Source organism: Capra hircus, chromosome 20 (genome assembly GCF_001704415.2).
Source record: "Capra hircus breed San Clemente chromosome 20, ASM170441v1, whole genome shotgun sequence".
In the NCBI taxonomy this organism is placed as follows: Eukaryota; Metazoa; Chordata; class Mammalia; order Artiodactyla; family Bovidae; genus Capra; species Capra hircus.
In genome coordinates, this window is record NC_030827.1 from 22692690 (window position 1) to 22713032 (window position 20343).

Here is a 20343-nt window from a genome sequence, read left to right on the forward strand (position 1 = left end):
GTTTGTGGAGTTCTCTTTATTGTGGAGTTTCCTCACTGTGGGTGGGGTTGTATCAGTGGCTTGTCAAGGTTTCTTGGTTAGGGAAGCTTGTGTCAGTGTTCTGGTGGGTGGAGCTAGATTTCTTCTCTCTGGAGTGAAATGAAGTGTCCAGTAATGAGTTATGAGATGGCAATGGTTTTGGAGTAACTTTGGGTAGCCTGTATATTGAAGCTCAGGTCTGTGTTCCTGTGTTGCTGGAGAATTTGCACAGTATGTCTTGCTCTGGAACTTGTTGGCTCTTGGGTGGTGCTTGGTTTCAGTGTATGTATGGAGGCGTTTGATGAGCTCCTATTGATTAATGTTCCTTGGAGTCAGGAGTTCTCTGATGTTCTCAGGATTTGGACTTAAGCCTCCAGCTTCTGGTTTTCAGTCTTATTTTTACAGTAGTCTCAAGACTTCTCCTTCTATATTGCACCACTGATAAAACATCTAGGTTAAAGATGAAAAGTTTCTCCACATTGAGGGACACCCAGAGAGGTTCACAGAGTTACATGGAGAAGAGAAGAGGGCGGAGGGAGTTAGAGGTGACCTGAATGAGATGAGGTGGAATCAAAAGAGGAGAGAGCAAGCTAGCCAGTAATCACTTCCTTATGTGTGCTGTACAGTCTGGACCACTCAGAGATGTTCATGGAGTTATACAGAGAAGAGAAGAGGGAGGAAGGAGACAGAGGTGGCCAGGAGGATAAAAGGGGGGAATGAAAAGGAGAGAGACAGACCCAGCCAGTAATCATTTCCCTAAGTGTTCTCCACCATCTGGAACACACAGAGATTCACAGAGTTGGGTAGAGGAAAGAAGGGGGAGGGAGGAGACAGAGGCGACCTGGTGGAGAAAAAGGAGAGTCCAAAGGAGGAGAGAGCAGCAAAGCCAGTAATCTTGCTCTCAAGTAAAAATGGGTACTGAAGATTGGGTTTTTGAAGGTACAAAATTGATAACAAATACCAAAAAGCAAAGATTAAAAATCTAGAGTAGATTTTGGATTTTCAAAAATACAATATTAAAGAAAAGAAGAAGAGAAAAAAATCACAAGAATTATTTTAAAAATATGTATATGAAGTTTGCTTTAAAAATAGGGTCTTTTTTTTTGAAACGTAATAGTAGGTTATAAAAATGAAAATTAAAGGAGTAATAGAGGACTTAAAATTTTTTTAAAAGTTTAAAAAAAAAGAAGAAAAAGAAAAGAAAAAAAAAAGAATGATGGTAAAAATAGTAAAGCTATATCTAGGACTTTCTCTAGTGGTGTTGTGGGCAGTGTGGGGTCAGTTCATTTTCAGATAGTTCCTTGGTCCAGCTTATATTTCTCAAGATCTATAGGCCCCTTCCTATGTAGTTGGTACTAACGACAGGGTTTTAATCTATTGTACCTGTCACTTCCAAGGTAGTTCCCTCTGTTTTAGCTTCTTCTGTTTGCCGGTCTCTTCAGTGACTGATTTCTGCCCTGACACAAGGGGGGCGGTGGTGGACACTTTTTTAGGCTCACTTGTTCAGTCGTGCTGTGGGGAGGGAGGGATGCTGCAAAAATAACACTGGCGTGTGCTCGCAGTGTCTCAGCCACACTGGGCCTGCCCCTGCTCATGGCGCACCCAGCTCAGGCTCTAGGTTGCTCCCTCTGAGGCCAGCCCGGGGCTGCATGCACCTCCCAGGTCTAAGCTGCTCAGGCCCAGGCACTCGGGTAGTCCCCAGAGGCACAGACTTGGTTGGGCCTGCGTTTTGTGCCCTTCCCAGGTCTGAGTAGCTCAGATCGCCTCTCCTGTCCCTGCTGCTCAGCTTTCTGGGTGTACAACTGGCACACCTTCTCAGGTGGATGATGACTGTCCAGAACCCCAAGAAGCCTTAGTTAGCAAAGAAGCCTGTTTGCAGTTTGGTAGTTAATGCCTCTCTGGGGCTGCTATTGCCCCCTTCCGGCCCTGGCTGCCTGTCACTGGAGTGGGATGGTCTGCAGCCGGCTAATGCTGTTCCATCCTTTGTTCTGTGCGCGGTCCTGGCGGTGTCTTATGTTAGAGCTTTTTGCATGGTAGCTATCCCACAGTCTGGTTTTCTAGCCCAAGTTAGTTTGCTCTGGTTACCCTTGGGGCCTTCAGGCCCGATCTTTAAAAATCAATGCAGCCCGCGCCTCCCTGCCCAGCCCCCGCTTGCTAGTGGCGGATGCAGGTGTCTGCGTTGCTTCTCCACTGGGGGTGTTATCATTGGGCTCGTAATCTGTGGGATTTAATTATTTATTTATTTTTCCTCCCTGTTATGTTGCCCTCTGTGCTTCCAAGGCTCACCACAGACTCGGCAGTGAGAGTGTTTCCTGGTGTTTGGAAACTTCTCTCTTTTTTAAGACCCCCTTCCTGGGACGGAGCTCCCTCCCTACCTCTTTTGTCTCTTTTTTTGTCTTTTATATTTTTTCCTACCTCTTTTTGAAGACAACGAGCTGCTTTTCTGGGTGCCTGATGTCCTCTGCTGGCATTCAGAAGTTGTTTTGTGGAATCTACTCAGCGTTGAAATGTTCTTTTGATGAATTTGTGAGGGAGAAAGTGGTCTCCCCGTCCTATTCCTCCGCCATCTTAGGACCGCCCCCTATAGTTTACATTTTTTAAAAAATGTACATTTACATTTTTTTATATCTTACTTAACACATCTTACTTAACAATATCTTACTTAACACATCTACTGGTGGTTGAGAGACCCTAGTTTTTGCAGAAAACAGATGAAGTGCCTTTTTTGAATTCCCTCTGTGCTCTGCAGAGCTGGATTTCTAAGTGTCACGTGGTCTGCAGCTAGCTACAATAGTACCTTTTGGCAGAGAGTGATGTGCATGGCACATCCCTCAGTGCCAGGGGCCAGGGCCTCCCACAGGATGTTTTAAAGAAGATTATAGAAGGCAGCTCAGTTTCTCTGTGGCCAAACCACAAAATGTTAAGGTTTCCTTAAAGTCCCAAAATCCCAAAGGGTATAGGCAATCCCTGTGAAAGAATGCTGAGCTCTGTAAAATGCTAAAGGGAGGAACCAGATCCCCTGGAGGTATAGACACCATTTATCTAGTGAGGGAATTTGGGTGGTAACTGAATTCCTTAAACGTTCATTACTTGGAATTGAAGCTTGCAGGTGTGGAAGTTATCTATGTTAGTATCACTCAGACTTTCCTGTGCAAACGAATCACCTGGGGATCTCATTTCACTGCAGATTTTGTTTTCCTGGGTCTGAGGTAGGGCCTGAGAGCCTCCATTTCCCAGACCTCTCAGGTGATGCTGGTACTGCTGGTCCATGGACTACACTTGGAGCAGCAAGTATTATGCTTCCCTGCACCATCCACGTTTCTCTTCTCCGTTGTTCAGTTGCTAAGTTGTGTTCAGTGCTTTGTGACCACATGGACTGCAACATGCCAGGATCCTCTGTCTTCCATTATCTCCCAGTTTTCTCAAATTTTTGTCCCTTGATTTGGTGATGCCATACAGCCATCTCATTCTCTGTTGCCCCCTTCTCAATCTTTCCCAGCATCAGGATATTTTCCAATGAGTTTGTTCTTTGCATCAGGTAGCCAAAGTACTGGCGCTTCAGCATCAGTCCTTCCAATGAGTATTCAGAGTTGATTTTCTTTAGGATTGACTTCTTTGATATCCTTGCTGTCCAAGGGACTCTCAAGAGTCTTCTCCAACACAATTCAAAAACATCAATTCTTCGATGCTCAGCCTTCTTTGTGGTCCAACTTGCACATCCGTACATGACTACATGAATTCCAGTAGTCATGGTAATATGGACCTTTACCAGCAAAGTGATCTCTCTGCTTTTTAATATGTTGTCTAGGTTTGTTATAACTTTCATTCCAAGGAGCAAGCATCTTTTAATTTCATGGCTGCAGTCACTGTCCGCAGTGATTTTTGAGTCCAAGAAAACAAAATCTGTCACTGCTTCCACTTTTCCCCATCTATTTGCCATGAAGTAATGGGACTTGATGCCATGATCTTAGGCTCAATCAAGATTCACTTACTTTGTGATAACTTTCTTGAGGGAGGCAGGACAGACAGCAAAAAGGAAATTTGCAGAATCTTCTGAGTAGATCTCAAGGAATCTGTGTTGCAGCATGGTATGGATGTCAAGAGGTGTTGTGAGAGCCACAATAAAATGCGGCAGTGGTTTGTAGTAAAATAAGCTTCAAAAGTGTTGGGTTGAAAAGCTCAATAGATTTCATTATCTCATGACTTCTCAGAGCCTATAATTGGCTATTGTGCCTTGTGACTTTCACAGGGGAACTTTTCTCAAATTCATTTGCCCAAAGAATACTATTTTGGGGACCACATTAAGAGTAGAATATTCACCAAGACTGGCTGTTTCAGACATTGCCATAGGTGACCACACAAGAGGAGAAACTCTTTCCTAACTTACTGTGTAAACATTGAATTGCTCTTTTTCTCCATAGGCTAAGAGAAACTAAAATAAACTTTCGAAATAGCACTGTGGCCCAACTCAGAGCATTGTTCTTGGTAGAGAGCTTGAGCTTGATTCCACACCGTCCTAGGAATTCTGAGCTTCCCATTTGCTTTTTATAGCTTTTCTGCTTAAATGAATAAGTTGATTTCTGCTGCTTGTGCCTTATAATCCTGACAGACAAAGGTGATGAGTGGAAACCAGATAGCCCCAGAAAGCATTTTAAATCTGAATTCAGATTTAATCTGAAATCTGAATGTGAATTAAATTCACATTTAATCTGAATTCTAGGGTGGACTTTTGGGTTTATGAAGGAAGGTTTGTGTGGGCTCAGGGTCAAGGTCAAAGATGCCCTGGGAGCCCTGGTGAGCTGGTTAGGTGACAGGAGAGGTAAAGAAATGAATATTACTGAGTGGGCACTTACAAAGTGCCAGCTAGATGCTTTTATCAATGTTTTTCTTAACATAACCTTGTGAAATAGATATTGTTATGTTCATTTTGCAGAAGGGGAAGCTGAGATATGGGGAGTATAATTAATTGTCAAAATAGTAAGCATTCAAGCTGGTGTTCCAGTCAAGTGCTGTCTGACTCTGCTTATCACTACATCAGGATGTTTGGTCCACAGTTATTGACAGAGCACTTTCCATGTGGTAAATATGATGATAATCCTAGGTTATACCTGCCTTCATGGAGATTAAAATCTGCTACAGGAGATTCACACTAATGTAACTGCCAACTAGGAAGGATTAAAATTCAAAGGAATTAAAATGAGAGTAGGTAGTAGGAAAGCCCAGGGGCTTCCCTGGTAGCCCAGCAGTAAAGAATCTGCCTGCCAATGCAGGAGACATGAGTTCAATCCCTGGATTGGGAAGATCCCCAGGAGAGGGAAATGGCAACCTACTCCAGCATTCTTACCTGGGAAATCCCATGGACAGAGGAGCCTGGTGGGTTGCAAAAGAGTTAGACACAACTTAGTGACTACACAACAACAATAGGGAAGTCTGGCCTCAATATATATGTGTGAAGGGGAAAAGTTTTCCCTGAAGAGGTACCCTTTGAGTGGGGTTTCAAGGACTGGGTAGGAGGTAACTAGGTTGAACGGAAAGAGGGATAAAGGCTTTCCTGAATGGGAGAAGTACAAGACAGACACATCCCATGCTTGTTAGAACCCTGAGATTTCCTGCAGTATAGCACACTGCTTTTGTGGATTCAGTGATCATCTGCTCTATTAAAGATGGATACAGGAGAACAATGAAAGAAATAGAGTCAGTTTCAAGGCTGGTATAGAAGACAGAAGAAAAACCTTATTCTTGGTACAAATGGTCCTGGAACTACCAGTTTGCATAAGACCTGCCTTATTCTATCGTGGGAGATAAGCATCCTGCTGATTTCTGAATGGTGAATGAAAAATAGGGATGAACACACAATGCCCACCCCTATTCATGGCCACAACAGTGCTAAGGTTTTGGCTGGCTGCCACAGGGAGGCAGGAACCACAGTGAGGGGAGAGAAGGTGCCACAAAGTCTGGGGAGACCTGTCACCCATTTCTGCATGGACTTAGGATAGAGTCAGATGAATTGAGCTGCTGGATTCCATTTCTCTGGACACTGCCACTTTCCATTTCTCATCTGGGAAATGCTCCTTGCCAAGGACGTGTTACAGAATGATACTGGAAATGTTATTCTTATTTTACTTACAAAAATCTGAAGTCCAACGATATTTTCTAAAAGCTAAAATCTTCAATCTCTGTCTATGAAAATCATGTGACAGATAAGGCTCAGCTTCCAAGTCACCTCCTTCAGGAACCCTTCCTTGATCATGTCAAACAGCAGTTATGTCTCACCCCTTGGACCTCCCAGTACTCTGAGGGCACTGTTCTTGGGGCACATACCAATCATGTCTGTGTCGTATGGTGGTTATTTAGGTCCATGTCTTCCCAGCCCATTGCAAGTCTGAGTAGAGGAACTATGTATCACATGGCATTGTAATATCCAAAGTGCTTTGTGCATGGGAGATGCTCTCTGAAAAATCTGTGAGCAGAATGGAAACTAAAATTCGATTTTCAGTAAAAAGCTCACTCTAATTTTTTCACCCATTCAAGTACCTGTTAAAGTACAGAGTACATTTTGGAGAGAGTTAAAAATAGAATAAAAAAGGTAGAGCTTGGTATATATGCCCTGGTTTACTGCACTGAATAATTAAGGAAAGGAGCCTCTCCCATAAATCTTTCAATAAGCCACTGAAGAAAAACGTGAAATAGAAAAGCTGGATTCAAGTCCTGGTCCTGCTATGTGCCTGCTCTATGAGCTCAGGCAAGTCACTTGACCTCTCTGAACTTGGATTTTCTTATTTGTAACATGTGGGAAGTGCTATATCTAACTTGTGGGATTTCAGAGAGAACTCAAGAAATAGCACGGAGGTGCCTTACCCCCTCTTCCTCCAGGGTACTTCCTGTGGTGGATGCTAACGGAACGGGGTGAGGTGGAGGACCCTGGCATCCTCTCTCCATTCTCTTTCTGCAGCTGGGAGAGCGCATGTAAGCTGGTTGTGCCCCTTGTACACTTGGACTTGGAGACTGGTGCCATATTTCTCTGCTTCTGTGCAAGTGTGTCTTGAACTTATTATGTCCATTGGTGAATTAACAGGCAGGACAACTGTCCATTTCCTAGTCACTTTCATAGAAGTCAGTTGGTGTCATAAATGATTATAACTCATTTGTCCTCTTGAAGCGGGTCCTCATGTGGAATGAAGACACTAATCCTCTCATAAAGGACTGCACCTACTTGTGAGGAGGAATTTTCTGTGGAAAAAAAAAAATCCTGTGGAAAAAAAAACACACACATGGGTCTGGGGTACGTGACGGGGTTTGTTGGTAAGGGCAGTAGCCAGACCCACATGTGTTGGGGTACGAGCTCTGTAGTTAGCAGCTGTGGCTGCAGCTTGGGAAACTGCTCACTTCACTTGGGTTTGGAAAAAAGCATCTTGCACAGTCATTCCGAAGAGGAGCCTCCAGGGGACACTCCCCCAGGGTATTCGGCTCCAAGCCTGGATCCAAGCTTCCCCCTCCATCCCTGGTGTCTGCGATTCAGAGAAACCTAGACATGCCAGGAAGAGCTTGTCTGTGGGGAGCGTGAGTTAGGGGCTTAATCTATGAGGCTAGCCAGAAATCCAAAATAGTGGAGGGGGCAGATTCCAGGCAATTGTCTTTTTTGTTTGTTTTTTTTAATGCCGAGCTTTGAGAATAGTTTCAGCTTAGGATGAGGATTGGGTAAGTTCTTGGTTTCAGAGAAGATACTTTTAGGTATGTGGGGAAAAAAAATAGGAGAAATCAAGATGCAAAGTTTGCCTTCCATTGGTCGGGGTCTGCTGGGCTGTGGTGTTAAGGGGGTTTAGGCAGCCACTGTTGTTTCTGTTGCTCTGGCAACCAGAAGAGAAATACACTACGCCCAGCGCAGGTGCTCTGGGGTTGAGTGGGCCTGTTTCCTCCCAACAGCCCTGGCCGGCCTGGAAACAGTGACCTCGGAACTCCTCCAGGATGGCTAGCTGAAAGTTTTGGGGTGTGGAGACCAACATGTGGAAACTGAATTTGGGAGGCTTTGCCTACGGGGGCTGCCAGCCATGCCCCAATGGTGCCCTCCCTGTCAGCATGGGAAAGCTGGATCCGGGGTTTGGAAGGGTCAACAGGATTGCCTGCCTTTCCCTGCTTGGCTTTCCTGCCTCTGGCAGCTGCAGCCCCAGCAGTTGCATCCTGCATCCCGTTGAGGAAGCTCAGTGCAGGGTCAGACCCAGGTCTTGCAGCTCCACCCTGGAGCTCTGCTGAAAAGCTGAACAGTAGGGAAGGTGTCAGGCCCCCTCGCTATGATGCCTGCCCTTGCTGAGCCTATGGATCCTCACAGAGTCACTCTACTGTGCACACCCCTGGGGCTGTCCCTTGTAAGGGGCTCGGGGTGACAGCCTCTAGGGTCAGACACAAGTTCTATAGGGGTGGAAATAGTCAAACCTACTGCGAAGACTTGTGAGGAGGAAGTCTCTGTGAAAAGTATGTAAGGTCACACCTGGCACTTAGCAGATACTCAATAAATGGGACTTCTGCTCCTTGCCCACGTGCCAGAATTTAAGGTGCATTTATACCTCTCTGAACCTGACCAGGTGCTGCAGTGGTAAAGAATCCTCCTGCCAGTGGGGGAGACGCCAGAGATGCAGGTTTGATCCCTGGGTCAGGAAGGTCCCCCGGAGTAGGAAATGACACCTACTCCAGTATTCTTGCCTGGAAAATTCTGTGGACAGATGAGCCTGGCAGGCTACAGTTCATGGGGTTGCAAAGAGCTGGACATGGCTGAGCATGCACAGCTTAGTCCTATGCCTCTCTGAACTCACTGCTGGGACGATCCCTTTACCAGAAGTTCCAAGACTGAGAGCATTCAGCCAACCCAGTCCATCAGCAAATCCTGCGACTTTCTCTATTCATATCTAGAAACTTCCTCCTCTTGCCACCGCCACTGTTACCACCTGTCCCAGCACCACTGTCTCTTGCCTGGATTATTGCAGTTGCAGTAGTGAGACATAGAGGTTATTGGAACAGGCAGGAAGATGGAAGGGAAGTAATTGAAATAATTTCCTCCAACAAGCCCCGTATGGGAATGGAAGTTAGTATCTGCCCATAAGGAGGTGAAATAGAGGCACCTACTGGGGGAAGGGAAATGTCTCCCATCAGGACACTCTCACATGGTCTGGCAGCTTCCAGTGAGGTGCCAGTTTCCCCTGTGACTCTCTGGATCCTTTCCTCTCCCTCGTAGTTTGCATTAAGACCTGCTGTAGCAATAAGAGTAAAAATTCACTTTACGTGAGAAACTATGAGGCCAGCAGGAAAGTAAAAACCCTGCCAATGCCTGCGAACTCTAATCTTCTCAAACTGAATAGACTCAGAGTTGCATCTGGAGTTGTGTGTGCTTGGCAAACATAAGGTGGAAACCCCTCTGAAAAACATCTGACAGGAATTGTCTCTTCACGACATGTGAAAAGAAGCTCCCACCCAATTATTAAGAGGCTGCCGAAGAGTAAAGAAAAAGTTTGTGCAGCTAACACAACATGCGGCTTGCCAAAATCATCCTGCCCTAATTCTCCTGTCAGCAGAGCCGCTTTTCCGAAGAGCAAGTAACTCGTGATTGGGCTGCTTGATTCTTCTGGCCGCTTCTGCTGTGCACGCTCCCACCCTACCCAGGACCCCCTGCCTGGACCTCACCCGCCTGTCCGTGTTTTCACTGGTGGGATATTCTTTGGGGCTTGAAACCTCAGAAATTCCGTTGAGAGTACAATGATCCAGGCTCAGGATGTGAATGGCCACGAATGTCATACTGCTTATCGCGCTCTGTGCAACACCCAGCAGCTGCTGTCGTTTAACGAGGCAGCGGCACATGATTCTGAGAACAGTCCTATGTGTGCTTTGTTTGTGCATTTTTCAGCTGATTTAAGAGCAAGAAAGGAACAAAACCGATCTGATGCCTTTACTCCAGAGATTGTCCACATCCTTCCTAGGGCAGGAAGAGCAGGTGACTGGGACACTGAACATTTGGCAAGCTGGTGGCTTTCCTGCATTGGCATGCTTCGCCGGGGTTTTCATGTAAGACAATGACCTTTACAGAAAACAACGACCTTTGCAGAGATCTCTAAACCCTGGCAACTCATCAGCAAGCTCAGTTCCAAAAGCGTTCTTCTTGCCTTTCCCAACAGACTTGAACAACTAGAAAGAAAGGAAGGAACTTGAAAAAATCACCCAAGTTTTTGGCAAACCTTAGACGCTCTTTTCCCCCACCCTGTAATTAAGGCAGAAGTAAACAGTAAGAGAATATAAAATTGCAGCTTGCTCTGGTAATAGGTGCCCAGGTGGAGCTGCTGCTTGTACAGACCTGTGCCTTGAGACAAAAGGGCAGCCTCCCTGGGGAGCACTCCAATGGGTCCCTAGATCTGATATATCAAGATTAAGACATGAAAACTTGGAGCAGAGTGACAAGAAAGGGTGAGTCACCTGGGTATCATTTGAAAAAAAAAAATTGTTTTTCCTTCTCTGGACCCCTTCTTGTTTTAGGAGGTCATTTCCTGAATGGTACTGCCTCATCTCAAAGAGCCTGCAGGGTCCAAGGAACCCAAAGTACTTCCTGTTGAGCAAAGTGTGTATGAGGACTTTCCATCAGTCTGGCTTGGTCTGTGTGCTGCCTCTGGCCACTCACCAGCTGAGTGACCCCAATGAAATGCTTTCTTTCTCTAAGCTTCCATTTTCTCAGCTCTAGAAAGAGAATAATGTTTACCTTGTAGAGTGCCTGTGAGGCTAAAATGAAACAGTAAAAAGTGCCTTCCACATAAGAACCACCTAACCACCGAGGTTGCATGTATCAATAGTTTGTTTCTTCTTATTGTTAAGTAGGACTCTCTTGTGGCTCTACGGCAATTTGTTCATCCATTCAGCTGTTGTTTTGACATTTGCATTCCTCCCTGTTTTTGGCTATTACAGATAAAGCTGCTACTATTTGTGTATAAGTCTTGTACAATTAGTTTTCCTCTTCTCTTAGGCAAAATACTTAGGAATGGCTAGATCATAAATAAGTGTATGTATAGCTTTTAAGGAAAAGGTCAAACTAATTTCTGAAGTGGTTGCACCACTTTACATTCTCACCAGCAGGGTATGAGAGTTCCAGTTGCTCCACAACCTTGATATGGTCATTCATTCTTATTTCATCCACTCTAATAGGTTGTGTAATGGTGATTCACATTTGCTTTGTGTTGCACTGAAAAATAGGTGAACATTCTGCACCATTCATGTGTTGCATTCGTACCGTTCATTTATTACATACTGAATATGCCACAAAACTCAAATACTATCTGAAGACAAACAGTGGTGACGTTTAATCCTCGGTGCACAGTTGGTTGCATCTGACTTAGAAGATTAAATGAATTTCAAGTAGCAGCAGCCTAATGACTCAGTGCTGTTAGCCCCCTTAATTTTCTTCCCATCTCTCCTACTAAAGCCAAATAATTGCTGTGATTTCATTACTTCACCTATGAAGCCAATAATAATCCTGGTCAACATCACCTTCTGCTCTTGTTACTAACAAATATCATGAGATTAGCATGTCTATTAATTTTGCCCATGTGTTTATAATAATGAGGTTAGTGAAAATTTGTTCATTCCTTTTTAGGATCCAAAAGAGAAGAACTATAGGAAAAATTTAATTCTAATCTTAGTTCTAGGAATAGCTTTGTTTTTCTTGAGCAAGTGGTTTGTTTTCATCTGATAGATGCTGGGAATAGAGGTGTTACTTTTTTCACATTGGTAGCCAAGAACCCAGAGCCAGATTTGTCTTCTGTTCCACAACAACTTGATAAGATTTATCTTATATGTTTTGTAAACTAACTCTTGTGTGACTCCAGCTTACCTTCCTATTTAATTTTCTATTTGCTTTATTTTCCACACTCAAAAGATTTTAAATGGAAGTGGTTTTATTTTTTTTAAATATGTGTTTATAGTCAGGCATAAATTGAGTTTTCCTTCACTCCTCTGCCCCAAAGTCACCTGGTTCCTTCCCCTGGGGCAACTGCTGTTGCACATCTGATTTGTTGCACGTTTTACTGAGATCATCTGTGTGAATATAAGCATATTTATAGGGTGACTAGCATATGTTTGTAAGCAGTTTGGTGAATGAGTTAGAGTTCGTAGGGTATAAGCAGTAACTTTATTTCTGCTCATTCCCTGGCTCCTGAAATTTACTCTCCTGTTTTCTTGCCTGCCCACAGATGAATTCTCGGGTAGATCCTTATTTTTCTTGTCACTTTCTGGTGTTAACAGATGGCTTCACTTTTACTAAAAAGTCTGGACTAATATGGAATTGAAACATCAGTCTCTGTTACCAGTGCAAACATCTCCCCTTCTCCACCTGGAGCCTGGCTGTGGCTCAGATGTTCCCAGGGGTGTCGTCTGCCTTCCACCAACTCCTAACCTTGCTCTTCTACTGCTCCTCCACGCTCACCTTGTGACCTCTGGCTCTCCCAGGAGTGGTGGACTGGGTGGATTACACCTTTCCTTTGAGGAGCACCTTTGGGCTGTAGCCTCTTCACCTGCAGATGTAGAGAAGCGGGTGTTCCTGGGAGACTGGGGGTTTGTATCGTCCCCCTTTCCCTGAGTGGGGCTTCTCTGGTAGCTCAGTTGGTAAAGAATCTGCCTGCAGTGCAGAAAACCTGGGTTTGATCCCTGGGTTGGGAAGATCCCCTGGAGAAGGAAGTGGCCAACCACTCCAGTAGCCTTGCCTGGAAAATCCCATGGACAGAGGAGCCAGGGGGGCTACCTACATACAGTGCATGGGGTAGCAAGAGTCGGACACAGCTGAGGGGCTGAACCAGCACATTTCCCTGAAAGCCAATGACTGAATGGAACAGAATAACGAAAGCTTAGCCCTCTTGTTGCGAAACAAACTCTGAGAGGTAATTTATATTCTAGAGCCCCCGGTGGGATTAGCTTGGGAGACTGGGACTATGCCTGAAATCTCATAGTCCCTTCCTTTCTCCTTCCTGGTCGGGTTTCCCCCACCCTCTTAGCAGATAATTTGGTGCGCTCTTTGATAAATCACTTACTTTCACAGGAACCCACATTTCAGGGTCTGCTTCTCAGGAAATAACCTAAGACAGCAACTGTCCAAATAGTGACACTCTCATGGGACACTGTCGAACGTTCCTCAGCGTTCCCTCACTAAGGCCCCTCCAAGCACAGTTCTCTTGCCTTACCGAAGCCTGCTGGGGCAGAGCTGCCTACAACGCTCTCCTCGGTCCTGGCTTCCAGGGTCCATCCCTTGGACTCTGGGTTGGAGTCTTTAACTCTGGACAGAAAGAGCAAAACTCAGTGTTGAGTCATCATCACACATCTTCTTTTCTTCACCTTAAAAATATTATTAATTATATACACATGCTCCAGATTTGTACCTTCCACTGTATAAATAAATACCCACATTTGTTTTCGTTGTTCTCCTTCCAGTTAATTGGATGAAATACACAAAACAACCAGTCATTCTTTAATGAGGACGTTTTATTCTTTTGGTTGGGTAATATTTGTTTCTTGTAGCTTTCACAAATGAAAAGCTATGGCCACTGACCTCTTACATTCTCAGAAAAGTTTACCCATTGATTTTACACTTCTGTTGGTCAATAATAAAATTCTTAGGTCACACTTTATATTCCTGAGGACTTTTTTGGCTTTGCTTTTCTGTTTTCTAGCACTGATTTTTTTTTTCCACCTCTGTTAAGTGACTTGATGGTTGTTTGTTTTTCTAGGATACTGAAATGATCCTTTTAAAAAATTTTTGTAGCTAAACAGTTGTACTGTGTTTTGTTTTGTTTTGTTTTGTTTTCCCCCTAGGGACAAGATATATCTTTCAATTTGTAAATTTAAGTAATTCCCCTTTGGGGGAAAATATATAGCTTTTATAACCAAAGAATCAATTTTGTTATTCAAAATGTTACACTCCTTGGATTGGCTGGTAGAGCTGGATTTAAAGAATTCTTTTGGATTTAACTCTCTAGAGAAGGACCTCCTCATCCTGGGGGGCTGCCACCTGAGCAGAAGTCACTTTGAATTGTATCTTGAAATATTTTACTGTTTTATTATTAGGTCCTCTTCTTCAGGGATACCAATTTTGCTCATGGTTTCTGACTTAGTCTCTTTCATATTCATCATCTTTTTTTTTTCTTTTTTAAACTTAAAAAAAAAAATCTGCTTATTTCCAATATGCTGTTTTACTCACTTTTCTTACCATGCGTGCGTGTGCATGCTAAGTCACTTCAGTTGGGTCTGACTCTGTGCGACCCTATAGATAGTAGCCTGCCAGGCTCCTCTGTCCATGGGATTCTCCAGGCAAGAATACTGGAGCGGGTAGCCATTTCCTTCTCCAGGGAATCTTCCTGATCCAGGGATCAAATCTGGGTCTCCTGCATTCCAGGCAGTCTTTACCATCTGAGCTACCAGGGAAGCCCGTTTTTTTGTGATGCTAGAATGTTTTTCTTCCACTTCTTTTCTAAATTCCGTCAGTTCTTATTTCATCTACTTCTGTCTTTGTATGTTTTCTCTCAGCGCTTGTATCTCTATTCTGTGTTCTTGGTTTGCAGTGGCGATCTCGAATATTTTCTCTTTGCTAAGGAGCATATCACTGTGTCATCTTTGCTTACTACCAGTTTCCAGGAATCCCTAAAATAGTTGAACTTCCCAAGGATGCTGGAGTCAAGTTCCACTCAAGAAGCACCAAGGACCAGTAGGCTTGTGAGCTGGGCAGAATTTTGTCCAAATCCTGACTCTGCTACTTACAAGTTAGGTTAATTTGAGGATACTGGTGTTTCTGAGCCTCAGTCACCTCATACGTAAGACAGATATGACATTACTTCATAGTGTTGTTGTGAGGATGAGATAAAATTAATAACGCAAAAGGTCTAGCTCAGAGTCTGGCTTTCATAGGGTACTAAATAAATGTTCCCGTTCTGTTTTGTTTTTTTTCTGACTAAACTTGATGGATAGGTACAAGCTAATTTACCATAACAAGAAGAGACTTTGTCTTAAAAGCCATTTAACTATCACACTAAAGCACCCGTTACAGGGATGGTAGTAGAAAATATTTATTGAAGGTGTACTATTTTCTAGGAATTTTGCTAAATTTAGTACATATATTTTCATTTAAATATTTACCCTCTCCACGAGGTATTTCATGTCATTATGCTCATTTTACAGTTGAGGAAATTGAGCCTTGAGTAATATCTTGCTCAAGGTAGTGACAGAGCCAAACTTTAACTTCAGTGACCAGGTCTTAATCACTATCAGTATTGTTTATGCCTTCTGATCTTTCCATGTGTTAGGAGCAATAGCAGAAGCAAAAATGTGTGAGTTATTATGCTTGGTTTTGGGAGGCTCATAAATGCACGTGTACCTGTTGCACAGTTTCATAAAAACACAACTAGGTCCATATGCCTAGTACTCAAAGTAAGGGTTCTTATTGTCAGATAGAATGAAATTTGAGACTTAGAAGATACCTTCTGCTCTAGGGATTAGATCCTTGAACTAGAATTTTTCATCCTTATCCTTCTATTTCTTAGGTGGCCTAGTAAAAGTGAGTGAATTCTAAAGTACTTAGATTATTGGGTTTTCTCAGAATGTCGGTGTGTTAAAAATGTACCTGGAGTTTGTTCAAATCAGGTATGGTAAGACACACAGACACAAATGATTGTCACAAAGAGAGAGTTTTGTACTTGCAGATCTGTGGAAACATGAGACGCAGCACAGCAGGCCATGCAGGGCCACAGGAAGCAGGATGAATCAGGAGGCAGAGAGGGCAGGGCAGAGCATGGCCGGAGCCTTTTCTGGTTTTCTTGGGGGACGTTGGGGGTGGGGAGAAATGAATGAGGCAGGGAAGGTACATTGAATAATTTGGATAATTTAGGTAGATTCTGGGCTGTAAGAGTGGTCGGTCCCTAGATTTCTGATATCTAGCCCTGGCGTGATTTAGGGCAAGGGGAAATATTGGCTTGGTGTGTGAGAATTTGATAAAGGAGATGCTTAGGGATGTAGACTCTGAACTGGTTAGCTAGTTTATTAAAGGCTTGCTTCCGGAGAAGTCATTTGCTGTCTTTGGGAGATAGCTAGCACTAGAAGGGGCAGTCTCTCCAGGATCAAGGCCCCAAATACCAGAGCATCAAGACTGTAGAAAATAAGAAAATTTGGTGAATGCCATGGGCATTTATGCTTGTATGTGTGTGAATGCTGCAAAGAAATGAGTGGTGTCTAGTGCCCTTCTTGGGAGTGGGGAGGAATGGAATGAAAATTGGAGGGAAAAATTAGACAGGTAATGAGGACTCCATCAGAAGGAATAAGTTTATTCTGGACTGTTTATCAAATTTTTTTTAATTTGAAAAATGGGATATTATCTGTGTTGTCAAGGAAATTTCTGTAAGTATCCAGAGACTAAATGTTGTATTCTAAAAGAACTACAGTAAAGCAGTATATTTTTGTAATTCATTATTTAGCAAGTCAACTTTAAATTGCTCTAGAAATGTGTTTTGTAATTGGGCAGTTTTTTTTGTTTTTTTTTTTTTCGGTGCGTGTAGCATATACAAACAGCAAGTGAAAAAGTACAGAATCTAAGAACTGTATCGTTTGGGTTTCTCCAGACTAAACAAAAAGTTCCAAGTATGGTTAGATAAAAAGATTTTTCTGACCCTCCCTGTCTCTCACCCCACCTTCCTATCAGAGGGCTGAATTTGCAATACAGAGCAGGAGTGCTGGACCAAGGGCCTTGAACTGTTTCTATTCGTGGTATGTCTCTTGGCTTTGCACAGAGTGCAAGAACTCAACCATATCATGGAACAGGTTTGTTGGAATGCAGACAGTGAGTGTTTCCTCTAGATTACAATTGATTCTTTCCATAAAAAATATTTTTCTAGGCAAGCAGTTTCATAATTTATTAGCTTCAACGACCTACAAAGTCAAATGGAGAGAATCTTTTATTGGGAGAAAACAAGCAGGTGTGTTTAAAAGCTGCAGACCATGATCATTTGGGGAACTATCATTTGGCATCATTGTGGGGACCCCACCATTGGTGCAGCATGAATGCCACGGGAACCAGAGCCACTCTGCCCACTCCTTTTTCCACCTCATAGTCTTATCTCCTGGAAGCCAGTGCACCAGTGTGAACAGGTTATTATAAACACATATTATGTGGCTGCTACTAAGTCTTTTCTGCCATGTATTGGGCCAACTGAGTTCCTCAGATCTATTTTACTGCTTTGTCCTTAAACAGCCCAAGGAACCAATAAAGCAGCCTTCAGCAACCTTGCTGAAGTTACACTATTTTCTCTTATAGGTCTAGAAACACTGTAGTACTTTCTAAATGGGAGCAGGGCTCCTCATCTTTGTTCTGGAGGCTCGTTCCTTGGAGCTGGTCTTGAGTTCTGCAACAGTATCTCTGCAGGACATGCATTCAGATGTTCTGTATCCAGCCTTCTTGCTCTGTCTCTTTAACTGGTGCCTAAATTAAATTTGGAGCCAACATTCTAAGTTTATCCTGGGCAAGGTGGACGTGGACTACTGTGGAAATATTACCTCTTTGCTTTCCTCCTTCCTGTCTTTCTAGTTCCTATTCCATCTCTGCCATTTTCTCCTTCTTCTCTCTTCTCTTTTTTCTACTGTCTCTTCTGTGGATATCAATTGAGTACATCCTGGGTTCTAAGAAAGGCCCAAAGATAAACAGGACAAAGTCTTTATAGTGAGACACTCAATATAAAGGAGAACTTTATAACAATGATGATAACAGTGTATGCATTCAAACAAGTACCACATTGTTCCTTGTCCCCTACATTCTGGCAGTCACCATGTCCTGCCAGACTTTAAGGATTCCTCAGATCTCTGTCTTGGTCTTTTCCTCTTCTTTCTCTATGTGCTCTTCCTTGAGGATATAATTCAGTCTATTACTTCAGTCCATATTATATGCTAATATCTCCTAAACTCGCCTCTCCAGCCCAGACTGGTCCCTTTTCTGGTCCAGGTCCATAGAGTTAGCACCCAGCTCAGGGACCAAGATACAGGGGAGAAACATCACTATGGCCAAGGGCATGCAGGAAGTTGCAGGGGGTGCATGAGACTTTGTTGCCTCACAAGTGCAATCATTAGTGAGTAAACATAGGTTTGGACTCCAGGACCCTGGAAGGTATTTGTTAAGAATGCTTTCTTCTTTACCTTGGCCTTCACAGGTGAACTTTGGTGCCCTTAAGAAGAGTAGGTTTCTTTTGTTTTTTTTTTCTGGAGTGTTGGCAGGATTTGGCCACAGCTAGTGGTTGGACTTCCCTGTAGCTCAGATAATAAAGAATCTGCCTGTAACACAGAAGACCAGGGTTTGATCCCTGGGTTGGGAAGATCTTGTGGAGAAGGAAATGGTGACCCACTCCAGTATTCATGCCTGGAGAATCCCATGGACAGAGGAGCCTGATGGGCTACAGTCCATGGGGTCGCAAAGAGTTGACATGACTGAGGAGCTGACACTACATTACACAGTGGTTGAAAGGGCTTCCCAGGTGGCTCGAGTGGTAAAGAACCTGCCTGCCAATGCAGGAGACATAAAAGAATGGGTTCGATCCCTGTGTCAGAAGATCCCCTGGAGCAGGGTATGACAACCCACTCCAGTATTGCCTGGAGAATCCCATGGACGAGGAGCCTGGCAGGCTACAGTTCATACGGTTGCACAGAGTTGGACACAACTGAGATGACTTAGCGTGCATGCAGGCATGCAGTGGATGGGAGTTTGCAGTGGCCCCATTCTACACTTCAGAGGGCAAGGCTGATAACACCTCCTGTTTTACTCAGGCCAACTTGCCTGGAAAGACAAACAGCCCCTGACTTCCTCTGTTCTGTGGGACATGACTTTTCTCAGCTAGGAAAGGCACAGATGATATGCTAAGAATCCTTAATGCCAAAGGCCCTTATATGTCTGGCATTGATAACTTGAGATCTGACTTGCAGACAGAATGCTATAACTTGATTTTCTCTCCCAGTATTCAGTTTCTACAAGATAAATACAAATTTTCCTGAATGTTATTTCTCAACCATCCGGGCCATCTCAACTTCATTCTAACCTTTTTAAGGTAATATATAAAACTTGTTTTAAAATAATTAATCTTATTGGCGGGACCATAAGTTGTTGTACTTTCTTCTTTATACTTGTCTGAATTTTCTGACTTCTTCAATTAATTTATGTTAACTTATTAATAGGAAAAATTTACAAATTATCTTTTAAAAAATAAAAAGGATTTATTCAAAAAGTGATGATATATGGTACAAATGTGGGAGTATACTCAACTGAAAGAATTATGATGACATTATAATGAGATCGAAAATCATGGGGGTTTCTGTTTCTTTTTCTTTTTCTTTTTTTTTTGGCTGCACAGCACCTCTTCTGGGATCTTAGTTCCCTGACCAGAGACTGAACCCTAGACCACCATGGAATTCCCTCTCTTAAAAAGATATTTCACAAAAAAGTCTTATTATAAAAAAATGACTGTTGTCTCCATTAAAGCATTGCATGGGAGGCTTGTTACACATTTCTGTAATGCCACCATTGCTTACCACACTTAAAAAAAAATTACACTTTTGAATTGCAGGTATTTTTTAATCATGCTTTTTAAGGGTAGTTTTGGTTTTGATTGTAAGTTGGGCCAACATCTTTCTTAACTGAAAAAAGTTGTAATTATAAATTAATGAATTTTATTTTATCTATCACTGTGTTCAGTTCAGTTCAGTTCAGTCACTCAGTCGTGTCCGACTCTTTGCGACCCCATGAATCGCAGCACACCAGGCCTCCCTGTCCATCACCAACTCCCAGAATTCAATCAAACTCACGTCCATCGAGTTGGTGATGCCATCCAGCCATCTCATCCTCTGTCGTCCTCTTTTCCTCCTGCCCCCAATCCCTCCCAGCATCAGAGTGTTTTCCAATGAGTCAACTCTTCACGTGAGGTGGCCAAAGTACTGGAGTTTTAGCTTTAGCATCATTCCTTCCAAAGAACACCCAGGGCTGATCTCCTTTAGAATGGACTGGTTGGATCTCCTTGCAGTCCAAGGGACTCTCAAGAGTCTTCTCTAGTACCACAGTTCCAAAGCATCAATTCTTCAGCGCTCAGCTTTCTTCACAGTTCAACTCTTACATCCATACATGACCACTGGAAAAACCATAGCCTTGACCAGACGGACCTTTGTAGGCATAAAGTAATGTCTCTGCTTTTCAATATGCTATCTAGATTGGTCATAACCTTTCTTCCAAGGAGTAAGCGTCTTTTAATCACTGTGTTACAGGACACTCTAGAGATAGTTTCAAAGAGGAGG